This window comes from Thermobia domestica, chromosome 2, assembly GCF_964235325.1.
Source record: "Thermobia domestica chromosome 2, izTheDome1.hap1.1, whole genome shotgun sequence".
NCBI lineage: Eukaryota > Metazoa > Arthropoda > Insecta > Zygentoma > Lepismatidae > Thermobia > Thermobia domestica.
The window spans coordinates 134452545-134477126 of NC_137455.1; the positions used below are offsets into that span (position 1 = coordinate 134452545).

At 31.7% G+C, this 24582-nt stretch overlaps 1 pseudogene across 1 annotated transcript in view; it reads left to right on the forward strand.

Annotated features, from left to right (window-relative positions):
- The first annotated feature begins 753 nt into the window (after nucleotides 1-753).
- LOC145679184 (myrosinase 1-like) overlaps nucleotides 754-24582 on the forward strand; it is a 99310-nt pseudogene continuing 75481 nt past the window's right edge. Inside the window, exon 1 of the transcript XR_014130489.1 lies at nucleotides 754-904. The product of XR_014130489.1 is annotated as a myrosinase 1-like (transcript). The remainder of the gene's footprint in view (nucleotides 905-24582) is intronic.

Below are 24582 nucleotides of genomic sequence, written 5' to 3' on the forward strand. Positions count from 1 at the left end.
ACGAGGATGCGTTTCCCATGCGTTAACCCCCGCAGCGAACGCAACCTAGGTGACTTCTCGGTAATTTTACTTTCGCCAGAGTTATAAATCGTATTGTGAGTCAGTCAGGGTTTCCAGATCTTTTTTTTTTCATTTCCCGCGCCGGAAGGGTAGGATCAGAATGACCTGCTTCAGTTGGTATCTTGTGAGAAGACATGAAGATCTTGCTAAAATCCTCTTGCATGGAAACACGCCTTTCCTTTTTTCCCTTCCTTTAGATTGGGACTGATTCCGAAACAGCAGGCAGTTTATTGTTCCGAAACGCACTAAATACGCTTGAGCCGACGTATTCTGCGTGCTTTTATTGCTTTTGCATTTGCAACGCATTGTGATTAGCCACCCACATTTAAATACATGGTCAGCGTATTTCAAACGTACGCATGAGCAATAAAAACGCATTGCGAACGCATGGAATAGCCATTCACTAAGCGTTTTTCTTTTTATGTTTAACCTAGAAAGAAATATAAAGTGAAGTGAAGAGATGTTCAAATTTCGTGCGCGACTTCCGAGTTCAAACGAATTTTATGTATCCAAACGGCAGTAACACGTGGGGGTCCTTGTGAGTATTCGATATAAGTGTAAAACAAAGTAGGTCAGGATAAGAAGTTAAAATATCTACAGATAAAAATTGCTTTTTTTACATCATTTGATAAAAAATAAAAGAGTTTACATTAAAACATAGTGATAATGAATTTCACAAAACATCAATTAATCATGTCCTTGCGTGCTATCCTCTTTCTGTTATGTGTTTTTAAAATTTCCTATAGTCAAGATGACGAATTTTACTATGACACATTTCCTGACGACTTTTTGTTTGGATGTGCTACTGCTTCATTCCAAATAGAAGGAGCATGGAATATCAGTGGTAAGTTTTACACTTTGATTTTGTTATGTATACTAGCTGAACTGGTTGTTCTTTGCACGGGAAATGTAGGTTTATGTAATACATTTGAAAGGTATGATTGAATCACCTTCCCGTTTAGATGCTTATTTGAAACAAAATGAAATTTTACAAGGAACGTTTCGAGCCAAGTCCTAACAATGCTCCAAAACGAATTTTAAACGATTCAAGCGTTTCCTTATTTTTGTCATTTTGGAAAAATTTGAAAATTGGAAATTGCCTAGGAAAAATTTATATCTTTATCTATATCTATCTATCTGTCTATATATATATATATTAGAGATGCAAGGGCTCGGGAAAAAACCGGCTTTTTTGAAAAAAAACTCGGTTTTTTCTGCTTCGCTTTTTTGCTTGGGAAATTTTGGGCTTTTTTGAAAATTTTGCTTTAAACTGATAAAGTATACTTTGTTTCGCTTCTCTACAACATTTAATTAGTGGTTGATGCAGATAATAATATCAAACCTCAAAAATAAACCATGAATTTCAAAAAGATTTTTCTTAAATTCATAACATATTTACATTATGAATTCCAAAGGATTAACCAATATATGTAATAATATTTTAACCTCTTATATATAATGATTACTTAAAAAATGATACACAAATAACTAGTAAAATTATAGGTAGCATTTTTACTTCAAAATATCACACACCCTCTTTTTGAAGCAAAATGAATAAAAACATGAGAGAAATCTGCACATCAAGAGCTTCGTTTCGGGTGGTTCTGTACATTCTTGAAATTTTTCAGTTGTTTTAACTTTCATATACATTGTATGAATATTTCGAACAATTTTTTCACTGATTGATCACATACGTAATAATCTGATACTACCTATCAGGTGCTTCGGATCTGCAAAATCGGTAAAGCTTCAAATTCTGTAATGCACTGACTGTTCCTTAAGCTTGTTCAGAATCGGGAAAGTATCGAATTTTCTGTTCATGGATCATATACGTAATAGACGGTTCATCTGAGCGTATGGTTTCCTAGGCTGCAGAATATATAACCACCATCACGGTTTACCCAGTCCTGAAGGTTTCTGAATTTTTAACAAGAAAATTCAACATATCGTTACGAACCTTTTTTTTTTTTTTTTTTTTTTACAAAAACTGTGTAAAAAAAGAAAAACTATGGAATACATTTAAAAGAGTGGAAGAATCAATCACTGTTCCAATTCACAAGAAAGACGACAAAATTGATTGTAATAATTATCGAGGCATTTCTCTTAACATTCTATTAATAAGATTGACTCCATACGCAGATGAAATTATTGGAGATTATCAGTGTGAATTTAGTCAAAATCGACCAGATATTTACCATTCGACAAATACTCGAAAAGAAATGGGAATATATTACCCAGTACATCAACTGTTTATTGATTTTAGAAGGGCTTACAACTCGGTTAGGAGGGAAACATTGTACAACATTCCTACAGAATTTGGAATACCGAAAAAGCGAGATTTATTAAGTGTTTAAATGAATCTCAGACTAAAGTTCGAGTAGAAAAATGCTAGCTTCCACGTCGAGATTAGCCTGAAACAAGGATATGCGTTATCGCCGTTATTATTCAGCTTTGTTCCAGAGTACGTTATAAGAAAAATCAAAGATAGGAACCAGGGCCTAGAGTTGAATGGTATTCACCAGGTTATGGTGTATGCTGATGATGTAAATCTGATAGGAGAACAATCGAAAGAAATGCAGAGGCCTTATTAAACGCTTGCAGGGACAAGAGTAAATGCAAAGAAATCTAAATACAAGGAAGTTCTCAAGAATCGTAATACGGCAAATTATGAATGCGTTAAAATATCAATTAATACTTTCGACACAGTGGATACTTTCAAATATCTTGAATCAGTATTACTAGACCCAAATTATATCCACAAAGATATTAAATGTCGACTGAAATCAGGAAATTCCTGTTATTATTTAGTTCAAAATATTTTGTGGTCGCGAATTCTGTCAAGGAATTTATTGCTTAAAATATATAAAATGATAATCATGCCTGTAATGCGTTATGGTTGTGAAACATGGTCGCTTACGCTGAGGGAAGAACGCACACTGAAATTATTTGAATTCTGAGACGAATATTTGAACCCAAGAGGAACGGGAATGGGGAATGCCGGAAACTTCATAAGGAGGAACTGCATAATTTATACGGTTTACCAAACACCGTTAGTCATCAAATCTAGGAGGCTCAGATGGGCAGGTCATGTAGCCAGAATGGAAGAAAGTAGGAAAGCTTTCAAAGTTTTAACTCGAAATCCAATCGGGAAACTTCCATTAGGAAAACATAGGCCCAGATGTGAGGACAATATTAAGATGGATTTAGCAGAAATAGGAATACAGAGTTGAAACTGGATTGAATTGGATAAGGACGGAAGTCAATGGAGAGCTTTTGTGGCCATAGAGAAAGAGAGAGAGAGAGAGAATACATTTAAGTTAAGCGCAACTGCAAAACAAGCATGAGTAAGTGGTTAGCTGTCGCGCTTCTATCGTGAAGTCCGGGATTCAACCCCGCATTCGACCATTTTGACAAAAGTTTTTCTTAATTTCATCTGTGAATGTAGAGATAGTGCGTGTACTGTGAGTTCTGGCTGACTTCCTTTCTAATCGTTTTTAAATCTTTGTTATTACTAATTACCAGCAGTGATGGATTTGCGAAGAGGGTTAGGGTGGGGATGTCTTTCGGATTAAAGCCTCTACCCCGAAATTACGGAATTTCTAAAACAAACTAATATTAGTTTTGCCTTTACTCATAAACTTCAAGCTGTCCTGAAATAAAAAATTTGGAATTTTTAGAAAAACTAAGCATTAATAAGAAAAGCCCTTCCCAAAATACTTTTCTAAATCCGCCACTGATTATCAGTATAAAATGATCTTCAAGGTTGTATCTGGAAGATTATAGCTGAATATACAAACGAAACGAAATATTTGTTATGCCTGTACTCATGAACTTAAGCTCCTCTTAAATAAAAGTTAGGAATTTTTAGAAAAACAAACATTATTCAGAAAAACCTCTCCAAAATATTTTTCTAAATCCGATACTGATTATTTCTATCACATGGTATTCAAGGTTGTGTTCGGAATATTATTGTTAAATCATTGCACAGCTACAGTATAACGGAAATGTGGAAGTACGCTCTGACAGATATATTGAAAAACGTACGCTCTGACAGATATATTGAAAAACGTACGCTCTGATGGATATATTGAAAAACATAAGTTTAATTATGTGCTAGAAGCTAGAGTACTAAGCTCTAAGAAGTGAAACACCGGTGACTAAAAAGAAATTATCTAGAGAAGAAAAAATGTTGATAGCTCAGAAGTTAAAATAAAGTTAAATAGCTTCCTAAATTGTCCTCAAATACTGCGTACTTTATGTTTACTTTAATTCAAAACCATGTGCTCCATCCATCACGATGGTGAATTCCAGAGCGAAATATGGTGTTTAGGTCATTGAATCTTATTTAACTTTAGAGTATACTATAAGAAAGCTATTTAAACAGAAAAATCATGAAAATGAAAAAAGCCAAAATTTCCAAAATTCTCGTTTTTTCCCCAAAAAAGCCGGCTTTTTTGCATCTCTAATATATATATATATATATATATATATATATATATATATATATATATGTGTGTGTGTGTGTGTGTGTGTGTGTGTATGTGTGTGTATGTATGTGTGTGTGTGTAGCGGCTGTCCACATATCTGAACGGGACGTTAAACTTAAAATAAACTCAACAGTCCACATATTACGTAACGCTATTTTGACCAATTTTTACCCCCTCCCTCTCCCTTGTCACACTTCGTGAAGCAAGACCGAACCCCTCCCTCTTTGTTAGTAACAATTTTTTTATTTTTTTCACCAATTTTACTTATTTTGAAGGTTATTACAATAAAAAGAACTATTTTTAATTTTAGAACTTTTTATTACAAGATGCGTGTATTCTGAATACATTAGTGTTTTTTCGTCAATAAATCTAAGTATTTTAAAACGGTTGTACCGTAATAATAATTGGTTTGTATCATAAGGTTGTTTAATTAACCATGTCGTTTCCCCAAGGAGAACGACCCTCTTTTAACTTAAACTAGAAATACAAATCACTGAACAAAGCAACATCTGTTTTTATTTTAAAATAATAACTGTCCAGCAGTTTCGCCAACTAACTCAACATATTGGATTCACAGTGTGTGTGATGAAACCAATATGTTAATTTAGTTGGCGAAACTGCACACAGTCATTATTTTAAAATAAAATCAAACATTGCTTAAAGCTAATATGAACCCGTATTTATTGGATTCCATCCTTTTAGGTCACCGATGATTGGCTAGGAGGAAATATTACCGGAAGGTGCAGATGGAACAGCATCTAAAAACTGACATCGACCTCTTTTTCAGGGATCCAGGGTGCTTCGTGTATTTCAAGTTCTCCAGTGTCGACGATGCAAAGTTCTCTTTCAATTCGACAGTAGATTCGAAGTGGCTGCACACGTGAAGAAGCAGCGACATCTCATTTGTGGACAAGCTTTCGAGCATCTTCTTTGAACTTTAGTTTACCCTTTTTTAAATTCTTCTTGCCCTAAATGAGCGCCAGAATGCAAATAAAATCGATTTTTTCAGAAATATTCAAATAAAAAAATTCAGTACGAGATGAATATCCAACGAATTATGTTTTAAATATCTTATTTTGCTCTTCAAATTCTGGATCGTTCCGTTGCGTGGAAAATGTTATCTTATGAAGAAGAGTTTCTTCTGTTTCACATACGAAATCCCGTTGAAGAATAGCGTGGGTAATGATTCAAATCAAAAGTTTTGAACAATATTCTCAGAAATAGCGATACCAGTACGAACGTGAGGGCATTTTCAAGCGGCGGTTACGGTCACTAATAACTAACTCAGAAAAGCACATGCGGTAAATTCAATGCTACGATAGCCAAAAAACGGAGTTTTATTGTATGGTAATGAGTAGTCTTGGTGTAATATGTAAACATTCCAATCGACGTGATACCTTTGTTAAATCAATAGGAACCTTTTGTATTCGTAATTGAGAAGCACCAGCGGGTCGCCCGCAGACAATCGGTAGAAAGTATAGTTGTATGGAAATACACTATTGTTTAAATGACATATGATGACAGGTAATGGTTGTTGTACTATTGTATGTATAGTAGTGACATAAAAGAGAATAATAAAAGATGTCAAAGTTGTAAAGATAAATGATTTTTAAAAAAACCTTGGAAACTTGTTGAACAATGGCAGCTTGTTATAAAGAATAATACAACTATAGATTACTTTGCAGCTGTATGTTTTAAAATAATAAAAGAGAAACCTTGGGAAAATTATTGAACAAGGGTAAATTGTTATAAAGAAATAATAGAACTATAGAATACTTTGCAGGTGTATGCTTTAAAATAATAAAAGAGAAACCTTGGGAAAATCATTGAACAAGGGTAAATTGTTATAAAGAAATAATAGAAGTATAGAATACTTTGCAGGTGTATGTAAAGAATAATAAAAGAGAAACCTTGCACCTGTATGCGTTAAAGAATAATAATTTAGGTGCTGAACAATACCGGATTGTTATAAAGAAAAAGAAAAGACTTTTTAACCCGGCGGCGGAAACGCGGACGCGGCGCGGGAAGGTGCGGGGCGCGAATGCCCGGGCGCGAACGGTAAAAGAAGTGTGTACGCGGATGGTAATAAACTTGAAAATGAAGTAAAAGAGAGGATGATATAGAATTTTTAAAAGAAGACAATAGTATTTACCTTGAACGTATATATGAAAAGAATTTTGGGATTTTTTTTGTTAGTGTAAAGAAAAGTTTTTATGTTTTTGTATTGTGTTATTGACATGTTTAAATATTGTTTTGAAAAGGAATAGGTGACTTGTATGAACTTGATGGTATTGGAGGACGCCATTTTGTTTGTATGAACTGCTTAAATACGGGAGTTTTGGAAAATGTTGTATGTATTTTAGCTATGGCTCCTATACAGAAAGAAGATTTTGTGTATGCGGATGAAGAAACGCTGTTTTGTCCGCCGTGTGTGGAGAATAACCCGAAGACCGAGAATAGCGATTTATCGGTAAACGGCAGAGCAGACTCTCCAGACAGTGTAAAAACTATTTATTTATCATCTTCGGATGATGATGATATTGATATTGAAGAAGATGAAGAATTTGTGCCAGGATCACCATCATTATTATCACGAACGGTACGATTTTGTAGAACACAATGTACGTGTGGAAATTTTAAAGTGGACACGAAGTGCATTTTAAATGCTAGAAAAAACTGGGAAACAAATAAAATGTTAATTTGTAGCGGATGTTTTGAAAGTGTTAACAATCAAATGGCCGATGAGTGTTTATTCATGACTGAAGAAGAATTGGTGGAACGAGCCATATCAACTTTAATAGATACAGAAGTTGAAGAATTGTTTTATACATATGCCAAATCGCATATAATAGGCATATGTACCCAGGAGATGTTTTATGAATTATATTATGATTTGGTTGAAGAAAGGGATAAGACATTTTTAACTAAAGTGATTGAAATTTTTAGAAGGAAAGACAGAAAACATGTGTGAACTGATCTACAGATGAAAAGTGAACTTTGTGTTTGTGTTTGTGTAAATAGTGTAAAGACACAGAAAAAGTGAAAGGGTGCCTTCCATTTCAGCTCAGGCAAAAAAATATAAAATTGTACCATCACCATATCAGATATTGTTGAAACTTTTTTTTATAGCAACTAGACATGTTTTTAAGAGACCCATATTTTTTGTTTTGTCGAAAAAAATTTTCCCGCCAAGTAATGGGGCATCAAAGACGGGGAGTACAATTTATGAATTGTAAACGACATGGAAAATGGTCAACTTCGGAGCCCCACCATTTAGCTATGGAGACAGGTAGAGTTATAATTCTTGTTGTGGTATGTACATAGGGATATAAATAAACTATATTTTATTGTAGTTCGGTTTGCGCATGCGTACCTTTTTGTACATAAATTAACAAATGAACGTAAATTTATCTGAAAAGTCGAAGTTTGCGAATTTTTTTCGAGCACTTTCGGTTCGAATTTTAAAATTCTGTTTTCACGGTTGGTAAGACCTAGTTACCCGCTTTCCGAAAAAAATTTGTATCGCTTCTGTGTGCAACCGTTTTGTCGCAAAAAATTCAAGAAATTGTAAAATTCTCAAAAATTGCCATTTTTGGGCGCCATTTTTTCGAAAACACCATCTTTTAAAATTCTGAAATTTTGTCAGATGGTTTAACTTTACATGAATAGTAAACACACCAAACACCATTCTCGACCAATGCTTCATGAACTAACTACAGCCTTTTGAAGTTAGCGAAGTTTCGTTAACTTTGATATCACAGTTAGCAACACTGGAAACAATAAAAATGCAATGATTTGATGATGTTTGTGGTTCACATTAATTAAATGAAGAATAAAAGGTTTTCCTGACTGTTTTTTTATTATTTTGATCAAAAAAGCTCTCTGAAATAGTAAAATGAGCCTCCCCCTTAGTTTTTTTTTAAACGAAGTAATCTGAGATGGTAATTACGATTACGAAACACACAAATTTTAAGTTCACTTACTTAAAATGGTCTTTGGAAGCAAAATTTCACTGATTTTTTTTCACATGGACCAATCACTTGCTTGCTTGGTGTCTTCTTCGCTAATAGCAGTAGTACACTCACAACTCGTCCAGAGGTGGATCCAAGGAGTCGATCGCCCTCCCAGAAGAAACTTTCTTATTTTATATATAAATAAAACCCATTCCAGAGTTTGGAGCTCTTAAAAGTAGCTCTAAGTAGCAGTATTACACCCCCCAGAAGTTCGTCCTGGATCCGACCCTGCGTAGCACATTGTCGATAATCACAAAACACTTATTTTCACTTCTCTTATGCTTTTCTGGAAATCTGTACCCTGCTGAAAGTCCATGTGGAAGCATAAACAGCACTTCAACTGTACGCAATTCATGATTTATTCATAATTCTGCTACGCACCACTGGTTATCATAAGTATATGCAAGGGCGCCGATCCTGTTGGGGACCGGACCCACCAAAGCTGATGTGGGCCCCCTATTGTATTTATGAATATACAATATTTGGCATAATTTGAATGCAATTTGTCTTAAAATCCTCATATATATACCTTCTGCATCTGAATTCCCCCCCCTGCCAAATCTACAGAGAAATCGGCGCCTTTGCGCATATGTATGTAACAAAAGTTCCTTTTTACAGACGTCTTAAATCTACACTTTGAATTGCAGGAGCTCGATTTTGGGGGAAGCATGAAGTTAGTTTATGATGACCTGTTACTGCCATAAAATCTTCGCCATTTTCCGCAAGCCAAAGGTGACTTCGTTGAATACCAGTTACCGGTCGCATACTTTCCCATTCTTGCTTTTTTCTTCTTTCTTTCTTTCTTCCGGAAGTTGTCGAATTCAGTTCCAGGCAACAAAACGAGAGTAATACCCGGAGTTTTTACTTGCACTATACTCACGAATTCTGCACTTTTAACACTGTGTATCTGTTTTTGCCTAATGTTATTCCGCGTTGCCACATTCTTTACAATCCCCCCCAATACTGTCGCAGAGACCCTAGCATGGCCGGTTTCACTGCAAAACCACTGCTTTATCGGACCTGTCTGCATCTCGAACATCTGAAAGCGATTTTTATAGTGGGATGCAGCACCATCATAATCACTGACACGATTTGGGAAATTGTAGACACTTATTTCCACGTATTCGAACCTTTTTCTATAACCTATATTTTCGCTTTTCTTCGAGTATTTTTAGAATCTTGTCTATGGCTATGAGTACATGAGCCGAATCGTGTGTTTTGTCGTCGCTTATTACAACAAAACTGTCAGTTGTTCTATATTCCGGTGATATAACTGAATTTCACTTTGCAGAATAACAGTCCAGTTTTCAGCGAAGTCCACTGAATTTCACTTTGCAGAATAACAGTCCAATTTTCAACGAAGTCCACATGAAATAAAATAGAATTTGTATCTTGAAATTTTATACGATGCTTTTCGGTAGCAATTATTTCGGATGCTCTTTGGATTTTCTTGATGTAATCATGAATTACAATTCTTATAGTTAAACCAGCAATGTACGATACGAAAACGGAAATTGGCACAGTTTTTTTTTAACGAGATCTTGTTTTCCCATATGGGGTACGTAACACTCATTTTCAGCAGGATCAAAGACTCCATACTTATTCCTTTCTTTCCAGGACATTCACTACATTCTTGAAGAAGGGAGCTGTCATTTTCAGCGGATCATACTACTAAAGGAAATAGGTCACTCATGACAACTTCAATACAGGTTGCACCTGTGATTTGTTGCAACGCAGTAGCAGATAACTTAAAATTTGCACAATACACACACACACATACTTCCCTAGCAGGTTGCGGACTGACCCACTTTAGTCGAATACTATAAAATTCCGAGTGACCCATTCTTATGCTGAGATTGTTGTGTTTAAAAGAAAGTCCGTAAATTTCTTGGATGGAACGCGTAAGAAATTTCGATTTTTATTTATTTATTTTACTTTTTGTCCTTTTTCGATCACTGTAATGACATCGCACTTAATTGAGACTTTGTCTGGATCATTCCAAGTCATCACTGAGGTAATAGTTCAGGCTTTTTATAGATCATCAGAATTTATTGGACGGCCATTTTAAGTAAACTTAAAATTTGTGTGTTTCGTAATCGTAATTTTCCATTTCAGATTACTTCGATTTAAGAAAACGAACGAGTAAGGGGGTGGCTCATTTTACTATTTCAGAGAGCTTTTTTTGATCAAAATAAAAAAAACAGTCAGGAAAACCTTTTATTCTTCATTTAATTAATGTGAACCACAAACATCATCAAATCATTGCATTTTTATTGTTTCCAGTGTTGCTAACTGTGATATCAAAGTTAACGAAACTTCGCTAACTTCAAAAGGCTGTAGTTAATTCATGAAGCATTGGTCGAGAATGGTATTTGGTGTGTTTACTATTCATGTAAAGTTAAACCATCTGACAAAATTTCAGAATTTTAAAAGATGGAGTTTTCGAGAAAATGGCGCCCAAAAATGGCAATTTTTGAGAATTTTACAATTTCTTGAATTTTTTGTGACAAAACGGTTGCACACAGAAGCGATACAAAATTTTTTTCGGAAAGCGGGTAACTAGGTCTTACCAACCGTGAAAACAGAATTTTAAAATTCGAACCGAAAGTGCTCGAAAAAAAATCGCAAACTTCGACTTTTCAGATAAATTTACGTTCATTTGTTAATTTATGTACAAAAAGGTACGCATGCGCAAACCGAACTACAATAAAATATAGTTTATTTATATCCCTATGTACATACCACAACAAGAATTATAACTCTACCTGTCTCCATAGCTAAATGGTGGGGCTCCGAAGTTGACCATTTTCCATGTCTTTTACAATTCATAAATTGTACTCCCCGTCTTTGATGCCCCATTACTTGGCGGGAAAATTTTTTTCGACAAAACAAAAAATATGGGTCTCTTAAAAACATGTCTAGTTGCTATAAAAAAAAGTTTCAACAATATCTGATATGGTGATGGTACATGCTCTGCCTGAATTGAGATGGAAGGCACCAAAGAACGAATTATACTTTAAACTTTTAACTATGTATGTATACATATTACGTATTTCGGAAATAATTTTTGTGTATCATGTAGTGAAGAACATATTAGTGAAGTTTGTGTTTTAAAAACTATAAGTGTATACTTACGTTTTAATAATAATATTTTTTGTGAACAATGTTTGCTGCATTTTGAACATGAATGTTTATTTCATAATGATATTGGAACTTTTGCTGTAGAATATTTATCCAACGACATAACTCTTATTGATTTATTTGAAGTGTTTGAAGAACACCATAGTGAAATTTCTAGTATAAACTTTATACGCAAAACGCGTGAACACTGAATTTGTTGCTCCGTTTTTTGTTAGAACGTAAACATAAAATTTCACCATGTGTTAATGAATACATTATTTACATACAAGGTTTTAAGATTTCAAATTATGAATTTATTATACGTGAATTTTGTTTAACTGCGTGTGATGATACAGTAAATTTGCATTGTTTAATAAAATCACCAGTAGAATATAATGTACTTCCATTAGGTTGCCAAAAACAAATTGAATGGTTAACATTAAACTTACACGGATTAACATGGAATGATAAATGCTGTTATACTGTTTTACACATACGTAACCTTATATATCAACTTTGTAAACAAGATGCAACCTTTTATTGTAAAGGTACAGAAAAAACACTATGTATTAAAAATATTTTTGTATTATCTAAAATTTTTATAACATTGAATGTATTGTATGTAAACAAGAAATAATAATAATTATTATTCTTCTGTGTAATGATTGAAAATAACATTAAGTTTTGTTGTTAATGTAATGTTATTGTATTTTGAAGAAAATATAAAGAAATAAACTTTTGTATTATAATAATTTTTGTTGTTTTTCTTTTAAAAATGGTTAATGAAATAAATAATTAGAAAAAAATTGAAAATGATTGCAAGTAACATTTGTTTGATATTTATTTTCTTTTGCATTTACTTATATCGTGATTAGTATTGTTTCACATGTTTGCATTTTTTTAATTTTTCGTAATATTATTTTACATTTTAAGAAAATATTTAAAGATAAATACAAATAATAATAAAATATATACGTATATAAAAGTTTAATGCTTAAATAATTTATGTATGAACTATTAAAAAAGAAATGTTTTTGAAAATACTAAATTACTTGAACACTTTGTATTGGCGTGTTAAAAATTGCAAAGAAAACTTTACATTCGTATTCTATCGTTTGTTTTGGATAAACTTTTTTTATTATTTGAAGTAACACATTATGTAGAAAATGTTTGGAGAATTTGTTTTATTAAGTGAACTGTTTATTTTTAAACTTACGTATTATTAACAATTGCTTTACGAAAGTTATTTATTTAAGTTCGCGCAATAAATTACACGAACATGTTGTGTGAACTAATAAAAATGATTTGAAAATAATAAAATATGCAAACTTAGAAAAACATATATTAATATTTATTGTGTTTTGGATATAGAATACAATTTTACTTTGTTTCATGTTAGTATACTTTTAAAAATATATACATATACATACCTGCATAATGAAAAGCAAAACATATGCTGCAGTTGGAAGCTCTGCTAGTTAATGAAACTTATATTTACCAATGGAAAGTAAATACCAACTTGTAACACGCATGCGCATTCGTTAAAAGTTTATACGCATGCGCAAATTTATTTATGAAAAGCAAAACACATGATGCAGTTGAAAGCTGTGGTAACCAATGGAAAGTAAATACTAAGTTTGTAACACGCATGTGCATTTGTTAAAAGTTTATACGCATGCGCAAATTTATTTATGTATACAAAGAATATTACTTAAATACTATAGTATTTGTGAAGATGTGTAGTAGACGGGTATGCCATTCCGAGTATATTTCACCACGAGAGAAAGAACTTAAACTTGTTAATAGGAAGAAAGTTATTTGTGAAGTGAAATTATTATATCTTAATGAAGAACATTGTAATTCGTTTAGAAGATTTTATCGAAATGACGATGAAATAAAATTTGAAAAAGTGTATCCTAATACAGATATTGAAATTCGTGAATTAGATATTGTAAACTGTAAGTGCAATCGGTTTAAAGTAAGTAAGTTGTGCATAAAAGAACTTTTTGAAAATTATAAACTGAATGAACCACTACTTTGTTCTGCTTGTTCATTAAGAATACCAGATGAGCGCCTTCATTTATGTTTATTAGCATATAATAATCGATTGAAACGCGCTGTGTGGGAATTTGTAATTAAGAAGACAACTCGTGACATAGTGTTTGAACTGTATTTGAAGAAACATTGTTTAGATGATACTTACAAACAAAACAAAACGCTTTTAAATAGATTTAATTTATCATATGAATCACTAACATTTTGTGATACTTATATTTCTCAGTTAGTGGAACTGTTTTTTAAAAAAGACAAAAATGCCTACAGGAAACACACCGTGTGCGTATAATTGTAGTTCTTTTTTTGTGAATGAACAGTGCGTGTTGGATTGTATTTCAAGATGGAAACCAAAATATAAACTTGTATGTGAAGGGTGTTTCGAAAACTCTCGTATTATAGAACACCATGATTGTATTACTGGGGACTATGAAATGATGTGTTTTAATGCATGGCGTGTTATGGTACAAGGGGATACTTTTGATGAACTGTATGAAATCTTTTCAACATATCACAATATTGAAATAGATGATTGGACCTTTATTTATGTGTTATATAATATTTTATTAAACAAAAATTATGTTGATTTAATTACAGAGCTTTTCTTAGAAAAAGATTTTATTTATAATTTTTATAATTTTTAATTTGTTCTATGTGTTAGTGAAATAAGTAAACAAAGTAAAAGTTACACAACGTAAATACAATAAATTTGAAAACAATAATTATAATTTGAAACAGAAAATTTTAGTATGATGAAATTGTTTACATGTACATAAATTTAAAATTAAAATATAACATTACATATTTATTTATATTATATACCTTGCAACAATTTTTATTTATGTGTAATCAGTTTTAAATTGTAAAAAATAAAAATATTATTTCTATAAAATTATTTTTGTTATTTTCATTTGTTTTTTTAATATATAGTTTGTAATTTTTGTACACACAAATTGTTTTTAATGTTATATGCAATTGTATTTACTTATAATTTTGCATACATTGGAATTTATTTTACATATATGTTTTTATTTTATAATTGCGCATAAAATCGAATTACATAATTATTTTAATATCATTTTAATACATTAGGTAAATTATAAAAAAATGAAATAACATTTGTAAAGAAAAAATAGAATAAAATAATCATGTTTGAAATACGTACATAGAAAAAAAACTTTTAAAAGGAAAGTAGAAAAGAACTATTGTTTATATTAATACTTTAATATGATAAGAAGAAATTTTAACATCGAGTTTGTTTTTTAGTATACGCAAATATTGTTAAGACATGTTTTTTACAATGACTTTTTTATTACGCAAGAGAATAATTATTAATGAAAAAATAAGAAACAATGTTTACAAAAAGTTTATGGAAAACTATTATCAACTTTATTGGTTTATGCTATTGATATTTTCGTTAACAGTTTATTTTAACATTTCCTTAAAAGTATAACACTAGTGAAAACAAAAAAGATTTTTTAGTAAACATGTACTACAAATGCCATAAGTTATAAAGTTGAAATCGCATACTACACAGTAATAAAAATACTGAAAAAAGAATTGATAATCTGCTACCTAAAGATACTTTTCATGGTGGACGTACAGAATGTTTTAATGCATTGTACGAATGTACCAGCGAAGAGTTTGTGGCATATTATGATGTTACCAGTTTTTACCCCTGGGTAATGGCACGTAAGCCATTGCCTGTAGAAAAGCCAAAAATATACAAGGGGCCTGACTTTCCACAAGTGCAAAGTATTCATGAATTAGTTAAATGTAGTATCTTACCTCACAAACACTTATATTTTCCAATTTTACCATATACATGTAATGAACGCCTTTTGTTTGGGTTATGCCGTACGTGTATGGAACAAAGTGCCAACAATTGCATGCATAATGTTACCGAGCGTGTCCTTACTGGTACATACTGTACTCCTGAACTTTATGTGGCTTTAGATGTCGAATACAAAATTTTACAAATTATCGAAATTTGGGATTTCAAATTATCCGGATCAGAAAATAATTTGTTTAAAGATTATGTCAATTCCTTCTTAAAAATGAAACAGGATTCTTTAGGATTTCCTAGCTGGTGTAAAACTAAACAAGATTAAGAGAAATATATTGCAGACTATTATGTCCATGAATGCATTCAGTTAACGGAAAATAACATTGAATCAAATCCTGGTCTAAGATATATTTCCAAAATATTTCTCAATTCCTTATATGGCAAATGGGGAGAAAGAACAGATTTATCTCAATCTGTAATTGTAGATACTCCAGAAAAATTTTAAAGTTATCTATGGGCACCACAATATGAGGTACAAACTGTATTGCCTATTGGAGATCAACATCTCATTCTATCATATAAAAACATTGAAAACAAAAACAAACCATGGAAATTTTCCAATGTTGTCCTTGCAGCCTTTATCACCTCGTGGGCGCGTCTAAAACTTTACGAGTTAGTAACAGCTATAGACCCTGATCGTGTATTGTACTGCGACACTGATAGTATTATGTTTGTACAACCACGTAATGAAAAGCCTCCACTTTCTTTGGGTTCCTATTTAGGTTAGTTAACTAATGAAGTTCCTGATGGTTGGGAAATTGATGCATTTATAGGCTTAGGGCCAAAAAATTATGCCTATAGAATGAAAGAAGTTCAAACAGGGAAAGTAGATTATGTATTTAAAATTAGAGGAATAACTTTAAATCATCGTACACGACAAGAAATTAACTTTGATCATTTTTATTAACTAGTTCGGGATAAAGCTGAGAAAAAACAGTTACACAATCCAGGAAGAATTGTTCGTAAACCTGGGTTTGTCATCGTATCCAAGTCTGAAACTAAAACACATCAGAAAGTTCAAAACAAAAGACGACGATTAAATCATAACAGTATTACTGACTATAGAACATTGCTAACTATAGAACTATGGTTATCAAAGTATTAAGTGTGTTAAATGATTGGTATTCTGTGTATATGTAAATAGTAGACTGTTTAAAGGTATCATGATGTCGTAACATAATCATAATATCATCAAATATGTCCATAAGTTTTCACAAGACCTATCAGTTGGTACTTCTACGTATATATAATGTAAATATGTCAATAAGTTATTAAGAATATTCTAAGTATAGTAAATATCTTATCCATATATGTATATAAATATACCAATATTAGAAATAGAATATTGTAGACTATACAAATACAATAAAGCGTTACAATTTACAATAATATGTTATGACTATATACAAACAAATATTGATATAATACGAAGTATCTGTATTCTATATAAGATAAAGGAAGAATACGTATGCTTCATATAAGGTTATTTATACGTATTTATTATATTTTATGTTCCTACAATAAATTATCCTCCGTTGGAAATCATGTTGACGCCATACTGTCTTCTACAAGGTGAATAAGCATCTTACAAGTAAGTAAAAGTAGGAATATATGACATTAGAATACTGTAGTGAAAAGATATCTATAAGTAAATGGTTATACCATAGTAATATCCTATGTACTTAAAATATCAGTACAACATGTCTAACATCGAATTAATAAAAAATAATACATTTACAAATTACATCACATTATGTAATATTACTGTTACTAATTTAAAATATGTTAAAACACCTGCGTACAAGATTACAAAACTAATTGCGTTTGGGTACGAGATTACAAAATTACGTAACAAAGTGTGTTGTAGCCTATACAAGTAGTAGTGTTATACTCCGTGTTGATATAATTATATTCGTTATAAAATTATATTTAATGCAAAGTATACGTATACCTTTACTAATGTTTAAAGTTACATTTACTAAACGTGTACAAAAATTGTTAATACATTTTTATGTTTATGTTCGGCAATGTTCGGAACCGTTCGTGTGATACATTTACCAACATGTACAAAAATTGTAAATAAACTCTTATGTTTATGTTCGGCAATGTTCGTAAAACTTCGGGAAAGTACGGTTAAGTTCGGCAATTTTCGTAAAACTTCGGGAAAGTTCGCGTTAACTTGTCCAAATTTCCAATTATTGGTGTTTTATAATAAGATAATACAATATGTTAAAAATAACGTATACTAGATTAATTGTAAATATTTCAAAGTTATACAAATATTATAAACCTTATTACATATACAACATATCATTAATGCAAACAAAACACATTAAAATCCAACCGCCATGTTTGTTTCTTCAAACAACGCCATCTGTACACATAACATTGACATTAGTGTGTATAACACTGTGCGTGTGTCTAGATGTACCATAGCAAGTTACCGAGTGTTGTTTGTTTTTCATAACCGGCAATAATTCGCGCAGTTTCCGGGCGGCAATATTTTACGCGTTCCGCGTCGCGAAAACCTTTTTCCGGGCGTAAATACAACGCGGCACGCACCGGTCGCGGTAAAAACGCGCGAAAATGGTATTTATTTTATTAATATCATTCATTTTATCTATTCATATAAAAATATATCCTCTAATAAGCATATTTCCAAAGTTTCAAAAAATCGACGCCATATTGTTTATGCAAATTCATCAAATTTTTATTTTCAATTTACAATGTTCTAACTGATATTGTAGTGTTCCGTAGGTCCTAAGGTTCAAGAAAATACCTTTCTTTACTTTCTACGACTAATAGTTTGCCGTAAAAAACCAAAAAATGTATTTTCAAAAAATTTAGTTTTTGAACACCTCTTGTATAAATTCGAAAAAAATAAAAATTGTTCAAGTTTATCGTGTAGGGTGTCTTTCTATATAGATTTTGACCTGAAAAATCGTTTTCTGTTGTCCATTTTGTCCTACGATCAATAGTTTACAAAATATGATCATTTAAAATTATTTTAAAGTTACATAGTTCTAACTAATATCATAGTGTTCCTTAGGTTCTAACCTTCAAGAAAATACCTTTCTTTACTTTCTACGACCAATAGTTGGCCGTAAAAAACCAAAAAATGTATTTTCAAAAAAATTAGTTTTTGAACAGCCCTTGTATAAATTCGAAAAAAATAAAAATGGTTCAAGGTTGTCATGTAGGGTGTCTTTCTATATAGATTTTGACCTGATAAATCGATTTCTGTAGTCCATTGTGTCCTACGATCAATAGTTTATGATTTATGATCATTTAAAATTAATATACGAAAAAATCTTAGTTTTTTCCATCAGCGCCACCTATATAGTCATAATTGTCAGTAGTAAGCAGTTTTTTGTGGCAATAACACCAAAACTTATCGGGTTAGTCTTATTTGTACAAACGGCAATGCATCATACGTTTACCGACAAAAATATTTTGTCATTTCCCGTGTTTTTTTCCCGCCATATTTTAGTTGTTCGTATACAGTTCCCGTATGTGCTTCAAACACTGAAGAGGATAACATTTTGTCTTAGGTAAGTATCATCGTTTTAACATTTCTATAATGTGCATGTGCTTTCCGATACAGTATAACGTAGCTTTACATAGGCATATCTTCTAAATCCATTTGTAATGTTTCAAATGGCACACATATCTTTAAACAAAAAAATAATCACTCAAAAGCATTTACATATTCACTTACAATCTCAATAAGCCGCGCGCATAATCAAATTCGGCATACGCCACTATTATCATCAAACAAATTATTTCTTTTCGTTAATTTAATTCAATCATTTGCTATTCGTTTTCTCTTGGGTTTCGCGAACTTGCAGTTTTCGTGTTCAAAAAACAAGCTTTCTTCCTTCCTTTCAAAGGTCGTAAATACCTTCCCATTCAGCTAGTAATAAAAATCGCCTGAAGCGTACGTAGTAACCGGAGCTATTCATGCTTTTTTTCCTCACTTTTCTCACACACCAACGCAATTATGCGTGCTTCCAGCATTCTCTCTCACACACACCAACGCGTTTATGCATCCTTGGATACATTCTCTCGCTCTCTCTCTCTCTCTCTCTCACACACACACACACACCAACGCGTTTATGCATCCTTGCAGACATTCTCTCTCTCTCTCTCTCTCTCTCGCTCGCGCTCTTTCCGTCAAACTAACAACAATAATATAGCCTCCCGCCCCGCTCCCTTCTACCAGTTCCTATTGTAGCCTACATTCAAGCAAACTTTTTTTTCTTTTCTTCCTCTCTCGGTGTCTCGCTTTCGCTCTCTTTCGCTTTTCGGTGTTTGCAATGGTAGGTAACCTGTCTGTCCCCTATGCGCTTCTTCTTGGCGTTTCAAATTGTAGCTAAACCATTTTTTTCCAACCCTCATAGCATTCATTCATGCATTTTAAACGAAAAACTATCCACGAAATACACAGCAATTCCGGTTTGCGTATTTCAATCTTAAAATCTTCAGAAACAAATCTAAATGTCTTTTTCAATCATAACAACGCTTACAAAAGCTTTTGATTCAGTTTTATTCTTACCCAAATGGATTCAGGTTTTACTTTGTGCAACAATCATTTTAATATTCCCCATTTATGTTCGTTATGTGATGAGTTTCACTAGTGAAAAATGTACATAGGATTTCCTTTTTTTAACTATCATACATATTCAGTGGAGTCTTCTATAGTTAATGATTTTTTGGTTTACATATATATCTTTATTTAATAATAGAGTACTCTTAGATAATATACTTGGTAATGTCCATTCAATTAAAATTTTTATACAAAACAAAGAGTAAAAAATATTATTTCAGTTTCTTTTTTATGAGATATTTTTGAAATCAATCCATTAAAATGCAACATTCGAGGGAATATGCAAATAATCGCTAAATTGTGAGACATAAAAATCCCATGGAAATCATGAGTTATCTAACAAAATTTTAAAACCTAACAGCCTTACATTTTTTACTTTTACCCCCCAAAATTTTTTATGAAATAAAAATGAAATAAACCCTATAGCCAAACAAATAATCATTTTAAGTAAATATTGCACTTAGAAAGAAGTTCATCTCGATTTTCAGTGTTCCTTTAATCAGGATCAAAATACTTTACCAATACATATGCTATAAAGCTTCAAGAGTGTTTTTAAGGGGGACAAATAATCTGTATATACTGACAAACAAAATTATTTTAAAAAACGGGTAGCAGAAAAGAGGTGAGTTTTATTTATCTTTCTTTTTGTTAATAATATTATTTCCATTGCATATAAAAACCAACTAGCTAACTATATATATATATGGCCTATGGAACCCGAAGGTTCACAAAAGCTCTTCAGTGACTTCTATCCTTAGTCAACTGAATCCTACTTTGTATTCCTATTTCTACAAGATTCATCTTAATATTCTCCTCTCATATGCGCTTAGGTCTTCCTAATGGTCGTTTTCCTATGGGTTTACCAGTCAAGACTTTAAAAGCGTTCCTACTTTTTTCATTGTACCTACATGACATGTTCACCTAAGCCTCCTAGACTTGACAACCCTAACAATGTTGTTTAATTCGTATAAACTATGTACTTCCTCGTTATCAAGCTTTTGCCAATCCCCATTCTCGTTCCTCTTGGGTCCAAATATTTTTCTCAGCATTCTGTTCTCAAATACTTTCAGTGTATGTTCTTCCCTCAGAGTAAGAGATCATGTTTGACAATTTGATTGCATATAGTTTACGAAAAATTGTCTTTTTTTCTTCATATGAGTATAAAAGGAAAAAGTAAAAGGAAAGCACTGCATAGGAAAAATAAGATAAGCATAATTTTAAAAACAGATGAGTCAAAATCATAAAGCGTAAAAATTATTTTCCAAGTCTCTCAAATGTATAATAATAATAATAATAATAATAAATATTTAGATAGCTGAATGCTTAGTTGGATTCCAGCTCGCACTACCTAAAATTTGTCTTTTATTTCTACATTTTCTAATTTTATTAGCGTTTTTTTCCAAGTTCAGAAATCATCTTTAACCATCAATTGGAAATTATATTTTCAGCACTGTTCTTCTTATAAGGTTTCTATAGACTTTTTCCCTGTAATTTTAGCACCAAAACAATCTTAAATTCCGGTAAAACTAATATCCTTCGCTGGGTCTTTCATAAAGAATATACAATACCTTACTCCTCTGCATTTGTTAGTTCCAGTCTTTCTAGAATCCACCGGAAAACTGAAAGAGAAAACCATAAAAAAATGTGGTCTCTATAAAGCCTTCCAACCAACCAAGTAACCTTAAAACTTGATTTTTCAAAGTTCAAATTGCCTAAAGTAATTATATTGGAATTAATAAAACACACAACTTATATTGCCTATTCTAATTTTCTTTTTTTCTTTTTATTTAATATATTTACATTTTTTTCTTTTTCTACATTTTTTTCTTTTCTTTTATTCACACTACGTCCATATTTCAATCTTCATATTTACTTATTATTTCAACAATCAATTCTATTAGTCCACAGTCCACTGCCAAGTTTGAAATATTAAATTCAAAGTTTGCGTGTAAATAATTACGTAAATTAATTAGAGTATTACAAATACGCTGGTCAATTAATATTTGCATATTTTGTTGCTCTTCGCCAACTAATTGATTTAGATTCTCCCCCTCCTCCCCCTCTTGTACATTTTCTTCGGGATTTAATTCCACCACCTCATTCTCCTCTTCTTCGAGATTTAATTCCACCACATCACCTTCCTCTTCTTCGGGATTTAATTCCACCACCTCATCCTCCTCTTCTTCGAGATTTAATTCCACCACATCATCTTCCTCTTCTTCGTGATTTAATTCCACCACCTCATCCTCCTCTTCTTCGAGATTTAATTCCATCACATCCTCCTCCTCTTCTTCGTGATCTAATTCCACCACATCAATATCTTCCCTACTCAAATCAATAATTTCAATTTGTCTGTGGTGTGCCATCCTGCAAGAAACAAAAATAACAATTATAAATATCAAATAATAATATAAAATGTCACAGATTATATTTAAGCAAGCGTGCTGTTAAAAATATATCAAAATAAGTATCATCTTATTTTTTATGTCTCTCAACAATTCATCCAATCCATTATATAACAATCAGTATCAATTCACTGTTCTATTCTCAAAATAAATAGCTACTGTACATTCAATACTTAGTTATCGGTCTTATAGTTATTCGTTTAGCGCCTATAATTTGATCTGTCAAAGTTATTTCATTATTTAAATATTAGTTCTTAAAACTTGGATCTTCAATACAAATAATGACTCTAATTATTTTTTATTTGTTCTCTTCTAAACAAACTGCTATTATTTATTTATTTATTTACCATCAGTAAAAACTCTGGGGAGCTAAGCTCCCTAAATCATGTTTATAACGCAATTTACCTATATTTTCAACAAAAGTAATATTTCATTCCTTCAATCATAAACAAACTAATTTTTTCTACAATTTTTACCTTAATTTTAACAGTAACCTACATATAACTGTGAACAAGACATTAAAAATCACCAGTTTCAATCATATTCTAACAAAATTACTTTGTAACCCTCCCAACAAAAAAATTCTATGTCTGCCTCTCCCTAGATATCCAAAATATCAATTAACATACGTCCTTATTACGATTGTATGAACTTATTCGTATCATTTATATCAAATTTCACAAAAAATTAAGCAAAAGTTTTTCCTAGGAAACATTCCTATTTACAATAGTAGCAAGATAATATTCACTTATCATTACGTTTTTATTTTACTTTTGCTATACAAATCCTAAAGTAATTTCCTCTAGTACATTTGGTTCATAGTTCTATTTTTTGCTTAAGTTATCATCATCATCATAGGTATTCTGCCTTTATTAGCAGGTTCCTTCCCGCAACTAACAAGCTTCCATGCTCCACGATCCTTCGCTAACCTTTTCGTTTTCGCGTATAATCTTTCTGTTTTAAAATCATTCATTAATTGTAGTCTTCTTCGCCCCCCTTCCTGTCTTTTCCACCACCATACCCTCTAGGACATTGCTTAACAAGAGATTTGGTTAAGTAATCTTATAATAAACAATATTATATTCGTAAACTTTTCGAAATTCTTCCGTTTCCTTTCACATCCTTAATTATCATCTCCTTTTACCCTAACTTGCATTACCATGCAATATAAAGTGCTAAGTGCCATAAAAACAATTCAATATTTTCAATAAATAAATATAAAGAAACAAAATTCAGTTTTCCTAAAAACTAATCTTTTTCATGAGCTCCTTCGTGGCTAAGCGGTTAGCGTACGCGCGTTTTGCATATAACACTCGGTTCAATTTCTGGCGCCACCTCATGTGCTTCGGATTCCAAGTTAATCAGTAAGTTCACGTCTCATATAGCCTTGCTCCTCAAGGCTACGCTAAACTCATAATCAACTTAACTCAACTAAAATCTTCTTTATAGCCACATTTTAAATACGGTCATGCAATATTTCTCATTTGATTTTTCTATACTTATATTTCTATAATATAAATCATGAATTTACTTTCAGTCTGACTAAATATTTTATCTTCTATTCTACATTCAAATCATTATTTTAATAATTATTAAGCAGGTGATTATACTTTATTTCCCAATGCTTTCATGTTTCCTGCATTTTTATTTTTTATTGTTTCTGCCATAAGGTCAGTTACATAAAGCTGTACAAAACGTATAACGCATTATATATTCCAAAAATAATAATAATAATAATATTTAAGTCGCGAGAACACTCCCTAAAATAGTGATATTCCCAATAAAAGTCCTTATAGGTATCAATTTAAATTAATTTTAGGCATTAAAACATTTCTCTGCACGTTAATAGTTCAATCCATACTAATATCACAAGTCGGGTTTTGCCCAATTCTTTAGCTAACAAATATAATTGGTTTTAGAACACAATGAGTTACTAATAATTCGATTATCTTCGCTGCAAAGATAATTATGGTACACTTGTACCTATGGCAAT